Source organism: Neoarius graeffei, chromosome 8 (assembly GCF_027579695.1).
Source record: "Neoarius graeffei isolate fNeoGra1 chromosome 8, fNeoGra1.pri, whole genome shotgun sequence".
Lineage (NCBI taxonomy): Eukaryota > Metazoa > Chordata > Actinopteri > Siluriformes > Ariidae > Neoarius > Neoarius graeffei.
In genome coordinates this window covers 88,967,740-88,976,282 of record NC_083576.1, presented here as the reverse complement: position 1 = coordinate 88,976,282, position 8,543 = coordinate 88,967,740, and the positions used below count along the sequence as shown (strand labels likewise).

General features: G+C 42.0%; 1 long non-coding RNA gene across 1 annotated transcript; it reads right to left on the bottom strand.

Moving 5' to 3' along the window:
* Positions 1-297: 297 nt before the first annotated feature.
* LOC132890286 (uncharacterized) lies at positions 298-1,956 on the bottom strand. The gene is made up of 3 exons (XR_009655179.1): positions 1,868-1,956; positions 683-858; positions 298-455 (listed from the first exon to the last, which is right to left on the bottom strand). It is a non-coding gene; the product is annotated as an uncharacterized LOC132890286 (long non-coding RNA).
* Positions 1,957-8,543: the final 6,587 nt, after the last annotated feature.

Genomic DNA, 8,543 nt, shown 5'->3' with positions numbered 1-8,543 from the left:
GGTGATGTCTGTATCATGTCAAGATACTTGTTCCTGATGAGAGGTGTGTCACTGGCTGCAGGAGCACTCAATTACATATTCTTCAATCAAAATGTGGGCTAACAAACTAAATGCAGCACTGTCAACAATATTTGTTCTTGTAACCCACTTTATCTGTGAATAATGTAGCTTATCCTCATGGCTTCTGTGTGAGCAGAATAAATGCAGATAATCCCACAAGGGTTAATAAAACTAACATCTTTAAATAAACCATCTTGAACTTTCAATGCAAAAGCTATTATCAGAACCTCACCTCTATCTAGTCACTTAGCCAATCGAACTCAGTGAAGTCCCTGATGGAGATCACATGGGGGTTCATGTAGGAAGTCTTCCACTTTACCACTCTCCCAGTCTTCCTGCTCATCTGCTCCTTGGCACTGCACTTAGTGGAGTCAGGATTAATCCTGACCAAAAACCTATGAAAATGAATATAGGAGTTAGAAGGTGGGACAATTTTACATGTCAACGAGTCTTCTGTTCTCTAATAAAGCATTCAAGATGTAAGGAGACTTCGACCAACACTATTTACATACTCAAGACCAATAACATTTTAAAGGAAGAGGGTGATTTTGAACAGCTTTTCAACTGTCAATTTGCTTTTACATTTCAATCTTTACAATCAACTATTTGAGATCGTTAATACCTCTGAACAAACTCCAATGTTGTGTTGGCTTGCACCTGACACTCTAGGTTGAAAACATAGTAACAGGCGAAGAGAGCGGCCAAGGCAGTGGCGAAGTCAGTCAGGTGAGCAGCAGGTGGAATTATGACCCTCCCCTCGATCGACAGCATCCATTTTTTCAGTCAGGATTGTCTCTCCTTAGTCAGAGTCAGACATTACAAAAATTATATTTCATAACAATACATTCCATAAATGATTTGCTCCACATGAATAACTGTAAAAACAGGTCAAGGAGCATACATCTTCCAAGCAGTGCATAAAACAGATAAAAGGAGCAGATAAAGTAACTGGATTGGTGAAAGATAAACAAAGTGACACATGCATAGCAAGCAATCTGAAATAGCAATAATGACAGCAGAGGTGGCTACTGGGAATGAGTGAGTACATCAAATCAACTAAATTATCTATATCCGTACTCTGAATGGGGATTAACCTGGAAGTGGGTGTGGTTTAACCCAGAAATAGGCTGGTCTTACCCCAGAAGTTGTCTTTCGCTGGAAATTTATACAAGTTGATCAGAAGTTTCTATATGTATTGTTTATTAGAAAACTATTTACATAAGATCCTCCGAATTTAGCTTGAGATAAATGTTTTTGATCACAAGAGTCAGAGAACTATTTACAGATAAAGGTTTTATAAACAGAACATGAATAAACTTCAGTGAACCAGTGAACACATGCAGGATTAAGAGGTATGAAGTAAAATGCATGAACTCGAGTTTTCGTACTCAACAACTTTTTTTAATTTTATAGAACAAAATCTCATCTCATTATCTCTAGCCGCTTTATTCTGTTCCACAGGGTCGCAGGCAAGCTGGAGCCTATCCCAGCTGACTACGGGCGAAAGGTGGGGTACACCCTGGACAAGTCGCCAGGTCATCACAGGGCTGACACAGACACAGACAACCATTCACACCTACGGTCAATTTAGAGTCACCAGTTAACCTAACCTGCATGTCTTTGGACTGTGGGGGAAACCGGAGCACCTGGAGGAAACCCACGCGGAGAACATGCAAACTCCACACAGAAAGGCCCTCGCCGGCCACGGGGCTCGAACCCGGACCTTCTTGCTGTGAGGCGACAGCGCTAACCACTACACCACCGTGCCGCCAGAACAAAATATATGAATAGGAAAATATCTGCTTACCGATTTTCTGGAAGTCCTGACGCTACTTGGTGGTGGATGCAGGATGAATACTCCCACAGAAGCAAAAGTTGGAGGGAAAAAAAAGGTGGAAAACCCCTCTCTCCCGCACAGCCAAAAATGTTAACAGTGGAAAAAAATGAACATAGACGATACAAACGCAAGAAAAATGAACACAAGCACAAAACAATGCCTTGTCTAACGAACTGATATTAAAGTGATTAGGAGCTGTCACAAAACTTTCCTTACTCTCACAGAGTCAGAACTGCAGGTGCTGTGTTTGTGGGTTTTTACGTTGACGTGATTGGCCCATTCGAAGCACAACCGTTGAACTCCTGATCTTCATTGGATAAATTTATGTCACCCCATGTCAGCCAGTGAAAGAAAAAAAAGAAAACTTACTGTTGATAAATAAAAATGTATTACGAGTTAATAATGCAATAAGAAGTCATAAATATGATAAAATATGTGCCCAGATACATTTTTTTTTTTAAATCTAACACATACAGGGGCGTCGTGGCTCAGGTGCCATACCATAAAATCAGGGACCCAGGTTCGATTCTGACCCGAGGTCGTTTCCCAATCCCTCCCTGTCTCTTTCTCTACCGCTCATTTCCTGTCTACACTGTCCTATCCAAATAAAGGTGAAAAGAGCCAAAAAAATCTAATATACAGTAGTTTACTTTTCTATTTACAGTACTATACCAGCTATTGTGATTCTTTACAGTAATGCTTTGATTACTGTGATTTTCACTGTAATACTTAGACTGATTGTCATGTGGACAAGGTTTTATTGTAAAATTTACAGCATTCTACTGTAAAAACACACAGTAATGTTACTGCATTTAATACAGTAAATAACTAGATTTCAGCCATTTTTTACAGTGTAAGGCAAATTTCCATGAAATGGTTAGATGTGTAACATTTACCATATCAGGTATGAATATTAGAACACAACATAAGCTGTTGATATTGAGTCATAAAGCTGTGGAGCAGTGCAACAGAAAAGATTATGTTTGATTAGTTTACATTCAATTATAGATTTTTTTGCAGTACTGCAAGCTCTTACATATCTGCAGAAGTTCAGATGCTGTGAGAGATTTGCTTTTATCAGCAGGATTTGTCTCTGGTTTGTATATCTTAAAACATGTACAAGCATTTGCTGAAGAGGATGAAGGAGTTTCAGAGGCTGTGCTTGTGATGGTCTCTGGTCTGATCATGAACTTTTTTACTAATTTTTACAAGGTGTGCCAAAAGGCAAGTGTATTTACTGGCTTTTTATAGATGAATTTTATGCGTCAGTTTGTTTAATCTGTAACTGCTTATCCCAAGTGGGGTCATGGGGGGCAAGCTGGAGCCAATCCCAGCTGACCATGGGCGAGAGGCAGGGTACACCCTGGACAAGTCACCAGCTCATCGCAAGGCTGACACACCCATAGAGACACAACCATTCACACTCACGGTCAATTTAGAGCCAATTAACCTAACCTGCATATCTTTGGACTGTCGGAGGAAACCCACACAGACATGGAGAGAACATGCAAACTCCACACAGAAAGGCCCCCGCCAACCACTGGGCTTGAACCCAGAATCTTCTTGCTGTGAGGCGACAGTGCTAACACTACACCACCGTGCTTCAAAGTTATGATGCAAAAAGGTGAATGAATGTACAGTCCATAGTACAGGATAAGACTATCATAATTGTCTATTTGCATTGTTACTGAGTGCTAGCTCTATCAGCATCAGATCATATAATTACGATATTTATCAGTCAGCAATGCATTATTTTGCATTTGTATCAGTTTCAGGAGGCATTGCCTCTTACCTCCTCTGACCAGCCAACACTGTATAGTAATGACATACAGTGCTCTCCACAATTATTGGCACACCTGGTCAAAATTAGTAAAAAAAAAAAATTAGAAAAAAAAATCCATCTTTTGGTGAAGTACCTTCATCTCAATGAAAAAATGTGAAGCATACAACCTTTAACTGAAATTTATTCAGGGAAAAACAAATCCCTCATCAAGAAATAATAACTTTCAAGAAAAGCATGTTTTAGAGAGAAAAAGCTAGACCCCTGATACAACAGTCACAGCCGCATGTTAAAACAGACCACTCAAATTACAACATAGATGGCAAACAAAATTGGTAGTATTCCAAATAGCATGGAAGGACAACATCTTAAACTATAGAAAAAGCTATTAGCACTGCTAGATCAGTGTAGCCTTCCACGCTAACAGAAGAAAAAATAAATCCTTGATTCTTATGAAATCCTGTAGTAAAATTAACTGGGGAAAAAGACCACCACAGAACATCCATTATCCATAACTGCTTATCCTGTGCAGGGTCATGGGCAAGCTGGAGCCTATCCCAGCTGACTATATGTGAGAGGCGGGGTACACCCTGGACAAGTCACCAGGTCATGACAGGGCTGACACAGAGAGAAGCATCCATTCACACCTACGGTTGAGTTAGAGCCACCAATTAACCTAAGCTGCATGTCTTTGGGGGAAACCAGAGCACCCCAAGGAAAACCACAGACATGGGGAGAATGTGCAAACTCTACACAGAAAGGTCCCCATTAGCCACTGGGCTCAAACCCAGAACCTTCTTGATGTGAGGTGACGGTGCTAACCACTACACCACCACCACCACAGAACATTCACAACTTAACTAATTCAATGGAAAAATTTAAAATATCAGGCAAAAAAAATTAAACTATTGATTTAAAGCAGGAATATTTGATAAATACCCTACAGACAACAATATAACTATCAGATCACAATTCGAATGTTTTACTCTCCTTTGAAAGACCAAACTAAATTCACAAATTTCCTCATCAAAATCTTCAACTTGTGTACTAGATCCCTTACCTACATGTAGCTGTTGGAAGATGGATGATTGTGCATTCCCTCCTAAAGTGAAAAAAAGGTAAGCGTTTGGACACATGATGTTAGGGCTGGTGGAGGTATGGTGAAGTTAGGATCCAAAAACAGAACGCAGACAGTAATCCAATAAATAAGATGATTTAATACAGGGAAGAATGGGTGTGGCAAAAGATAAACAAACAGGATGAAAAACAAATAGCAAAAATAGTCCGGACAAAATGAGAACAAACAACTTGACAAAAACATGACAGGCAAAGACAAAAACACTAGTGCAACAAAACAAACAAGAAATAACCCTTAGTGCAAAAACCATGAGGAGCAAGAGAGGCACAGAAACGGATAGAAAAGCAAACGAGACATTCTGGCAAAAACAGAGTCTGAGAATGGCCTTTAAATAAGCAGCAGTGGAAACCAGGAAGTGAGTACAGGGGAGAAGGAATTCCTGTCCCGGATCCGGATCGGCGCTGGCGTGAGAGATCCGTAATCTCCGGAGTGGATAGCCGGGGTGGAGCATGACAGGTGAACTCCAATATCAGAATTGTTTCAGACTTCAGACAATTTATGGTTCACGTCTGGTATCACTTGATCCATATTGTAAGGACCCTTGTACAAGGGGCCCAATTTGGCAGTGAACCCAGTGGATGCATCCGAACATGGATGATTTTTCATCCACACCAAGAGTCCCCGCTGTTGAACATTACCTGCCTCCATTTCTTGTCATATTGACATTTCTTTGTTTTATGACTGGCCATCAGTGACCAGTGTACATGATCATACGCATCCCAAAGAGTAGCAGACAGCTCAGACTTGTACGGTCTCTGGAACAAGTTCCAGTTTAGATCGCAGTCACAGGTCCAGTTGTGTGTTGGTGCCCCTGCCATACAGGAGGAAGGCAGGTGAAGCACCCAGACTCTGATGAGGAGCTGTTCTCAGTGCAACTCTGATAAGTGAAAGGTGACGGCCCCACTCCCTGTGTTGAGACCCAACATAAGCTCTTATTGTGGCCTTTATTATATAGTTTACTCCCTCAGTTTGGTTGGTTTGATTGGTGATAGGCCGTAGTTCACCTGGTTACAGTTTTCATCATTTAATTTTTGATTTATTAGCTTTTGCCATAGCAAGCTCTATACACAGCAAAATCTCCAGTGTTGAATTAACACCCAGAGTGTTGATTTAACACCCTACTGTGTTTATATAGGTCCAATTGGACACAAATTAACTCTGAAAGTGTTAATTCAACACTGAGGAATTTGCTGTGTATATGTACATACATTATGGCTGGGAAACCACTACAGCTTGCGCCAATTACAGCGGCCCTATTGTACCAAATCTGCATGTCTTTGAACATCACTGCTAATAGTGACTCAAATATGTCACTGACAAACTGGACAGCCTTGTCTGACACCAGGTGTTTTGGTGCACTGTACTCTATGAAAACCAGAATGTATTCATTGCCCTGTGAAGACAAGGGTGCCACAAAATCAACTCCAAAAAACTCCCAAGGGAAAGAGGCCACCACTGGTTGTAGGAATCCCCCAGACTTCCAGTTAATCAGTTTAGTGAAGGATGTATAAGGATATAAGGATGTACTGTAGGTGGCATGAGGATCTCTTATCTCTGAAGTAGACAAGGCCACCATGAAGAGAGAATTCAGAAGAATCAAAAAAGTAGCTACTCTCCAGTGTGGCACGTAGTGAATTGATGGTTTGTCAGCATACTGTCATGTCTGCAACTGTTCCTTGTCAGTCAGTACAAACATAGTTGACCACCGGAAATGTTGCCTGAGGTTGGAGAGGGTCCAGGCCACCCCAGGGTGACAGGCGAGAAGTGAACTGTGCCCCCACTGAAGCACCTGGGAATGTACACAATGAGGCAGAAACAGAACATTACGTGGTCCGTTACCTGGCCATGGATCACTGGACAGAGCCCCTTGGACAATTTTTTAGATGTCAAACCGAGCAGCGGCCACTCGGCAGTGGGCAGAAAGGATAGGTTCAGTGGCGTCTTGCTGAGAGTCAGGTGAGAACTGCCTGGAAAGAGCATCTGGCTTGATGTTCTTGGAGCCTGGTCTGAAAGAAAGCACAAAGTTAAAATGCAAGAAGAATAAGGACCACCTGGCTTGATGTGTAATTAAGTAGCTTAGAAGACTTGAAGTATTCAAGATTCTTGTGATCAGTCCATATGATAAATGAGGTCTCAGTCCCCTCCAAACAATGTGTCCACTTGTTCAGGGCCCACCTGATGCCCAACAGTTCCTGATCTCCTATGCAATAGTTGCACTCAAAAGGAGTCAAGCAATGAGAGAAAAATATGCAAGGATGCATCTTGCCATCCTTAGATGATCTCTGGGACAGGACTGGCCCTACACCCATCTCCAAAACATCCACCTCAAGCATGAACTGAGCGACAGGATCAGGAGTGATAAGGATAGGTGCAGTGGAAAAGTTGGTTTTGAGTGATGTGAAAGCATTCTCAGCATGGTTATTTCAGTGAAAGGGGCAGTTGGAGGATGTGAGCTCAGTAAGAAGGGAGGCAATGGTGCTATAGTTGCTGAGGAACTTCTTCTTCTTCTTCTTTTGGCTGCTCCTGATTAGGGGTCACCACAATGGATCTTTTGTCTCCATTGCTCCCTGTCTTCCACATCCTTCTCTACCACACCTGCCACTTTCATGTCCTCTCTCACCACTTCCATGTATCTCCTCTTTGGCCTTCCTCGTTTTCGTTTGCCTGGCAGCTCCATCCTCAACATTCTCCTTCCAACATGCTCTGCATCTCTTCTCAGGATGTGCCCATACCATCTCAGTCTCATCTCTCTTAGCTTCATTCCCAAGCTCTCCACATGTGCTGTCCCTCTGATGTGCTCATTCCTTATCCTGTCCAACCTTGTCACTCCCATCGCAAACCTTAACATTCTCAGCTCCGCCACCTCCAACTTTGCCTCCTGTCTCTTTGTTAAGGGTACTGTCTCCAATCCATACATCACAGCTGGTCTCACTACTGTCTTATACATCTTACCTTTCACTTTTGCTGGGACTTTCCTATAACAAATGACTCCCGAAATATTTCTCCAACTGCTCCACCCTGCCTGCATTCTCTTTCTCACCTCACTATCGCAGCCCCCATTTTCCTGTACAGTTGACCCCAGGTACTTGAATTCACCAACTTTCTTTATGTCTACTCCTTGCATCTTCACTACACTCTCATCCCCATTCTCATTGATGCACATGTATTCTGTTTTGCTACTGCTCACCTTTGTTCCAATGCATACCTCCATCTTTCCAAACCCAGCTCAACTTCCTTTCTATTTTCACCACATATCACAATATCATCCGCAAACATTATGTTCCATGGTGAATCTTGCCTCACTTCATCTGTCAAGCTATCCATCACTATGGCAAACAAGAAAGGACTCAAAGCAGATCCTTGATGAACACCCACCTTCACCTTGAACAATTCAGTCATTCCAACTGCACACCTCACTGCTGTTTCACTGTTTTCGTACATGTCTTGCACCACTCTAATATACTTCTCGTTCACTCCACACTTTCTCATACAATACCATAATTCATCTCTCAGCACTCTATTCTATGCCTTCTCCAAGTCTACAAACACACAATGTAGCTTTCTCTGGCCTTCCCTGTACTTCTCCATTGACATTCTTCAAGCAAAAATTGCATCCAACGTGCTCTTCCTTGACATAAACCAGTACTGCTGTTCACAGCTTGCTACCTCTCTTCTAAGTCTCACCTCAAATACCCTTTCCCATAACTTCATGGTGTGGCTCATCAGTT